Raw genomic sequence first — 1,918 nt, forward strand, 5'->3', positions numbered from 1 at the left:
TAAACGCTACCGGATTGCCGTGAAGTTAAAAATGCAAAAGAAAGTGCTATTAAGAACGCTCGTCGCCAGTTGCATGACATATTCAACGTTCGCTCCAAAGGCTGCAGACACTTCGTCTTTGCCCTCAACTTCGTCTCAGTCCCCCCAACCCTCAAAACTTACGTTGCATGAGTTTGAAACTCCTAAGTAGAAATATCGTAATAGAATGGCCATTTCTCGCAATCATACATCTGCAGCTATGGTGCGAGTCGCATCTCACTGCGTTTTGTAGAGAATGTGCCACACACAGAGAGAGAGAAAGCTGTTAAGCCTGATAGGAGGATACGCAGGAAGATACGGAGGGGCAACAACTAGGTTCCCAATGATGGTCTCGACACCATTGCCATCTTCAGATGAAGGTTGTATTGTCGTGGGTCCGGCAACATTTTGGCAGCATTTTTGGCGGATCTGAGGGCTGCACCACGGTCAGTAACAGCGTGGGCGCCATCTCTTTTGATGGCAACGAGGTTTGCAACAGTAGCCTTGGTTGCTTTCATGGCTCCACCTGTAGCAACTGTGATAGCAAGGGAACGCTTCTTGGCTTTAGGAGCTGTTAATTCCCGAGGGGTGGCGATAGCACCGGCCACACAGAAGGCTCATCTGCACGTGGTACAGCAACAACTACGAGAACTTGTTTGTGCGGAAGCAAGGTTAATGCCCAGAATGGGGTCTGCGCAGGGTAAGCATCCACACAAGTGGCTAGGATAGTTCCAACAGGAAGTGGCGCAGAGTTTGCAGTGTAGAAAGAGGCTCCAATGGAGAATGTAGGCTTGGCTTCCTGGAGAGAAAGTTGCTGAGGGGATTTAGGAGCATGAATTGCATCTTGATGGGTAGCAGCTTCAAGGGTCCAGACATGGATGGATTTAACCAAAGCAGGTTCTTCAACAGCAAGGCTTGAATGGTGGTGTCAGGCACTGCTAAATTGAACGCAGCACGATCTTTGGTTGCAGGGAATGCATCATGGAAACAAGGGGCCAATAAAATGTCAGCTTCAACTGTGATTGATTCGACCGGGTTGGCTGCAAGAAGGTCGAGGGTCCCGTCTGGAGTTGCGGCATGCGGGGATGCGCTAGTGTTGTCACCAACTTGGATAGGCCAGGCTTGAGCGAATTGAACCACCAGAGTAGCGTGGCTTGAGAGTAGGCCTTCAATGATGGTTGCAGCACAAACAACATCATTGGGTGGTGCAACATCATGTGCAACAGCGATTTTGTTGACAACCGCTTCTTTTGTAGGGTGGGTGGAAATCTTGGCCGCAATAGGGTTGTCTGTAAGAGTTGTTTCAAGGGCAGTAGGAGTTTCACCATCGTCTTTTTCACCAGCAGGGGTGTAAGCCGCATTTTTTGTAGCAGTGTTGGCAATGGCCGATTGGACGTCATTCACCGATGCGACGTCACCAAGGCCTGCAGCGTGGAAGTCAGCAGGATGGGCATCTACTAAGGTCGTGGCTAGCCTGTCTGGACTGTTTGCAGCAGCGTCGACGTCTGGCTTGGGGCCGTGAGCACTGGCCACGAGGAGAGGCTTCAAGAAATCTCAAGCGAGGCAAGGGATGCTCGTAATTGGTTCCTACGGGTAGATTGGTGCAAGAGGCATGGCTAGCTCGGCACAAGCCAGCGAGGAGAAGCGGAAATGAGGCTCTGTGCCATAGCAAGGTATGCGCAGGAGGCTGCATGGTGGGGTTTCGCAGAGGCCAGACAGGATTTCCTACTGCGATGATACCATGTAGAGAATGTGCCACGCACAGAGAGAGAGAGAGAGAGAGAGAGAGAGAGAGAGAGTTGTTAAGCCTGATAGGAGGATACGCAGGGAGATTGATGATTACCAAGGGTGCAGTTATATACAGTACGTATGGTAGTTACACGGCCATGTGATTCATGGG

At 50.7% G+C, this 1,918-nt stretch overlaps 1 pseudogene; it reads right to left on the reverse strand.

Moving 5' to 3' along the window:
• Nucleotides 1–200: 200 nt before the first annotated feature.
• On the reverse strand, nt 201–1,632 carry LOC147430105 (uncharacterized; annotated as a pseudogene).
• Nucleotides 1,633–1,918: the final 286 nt, after the last annotated feature.

This window comes from Adiantum capillus-veneris, chromosome 22, assembly GCF_014529385.1.
Source record: "Adiantum capillus-veneris isolate H3 chromosome 22, ASM1452938v2, whole genome shotgun sequence".
In the NCBI taxonomy this organism is placed as follows: Eukaryota; Viridiplantae; Streptophyta; class Polypodiopsida; order Polypodiales; family Pteridaceae; genus Adiantum; species Adiantum capillus-veneris.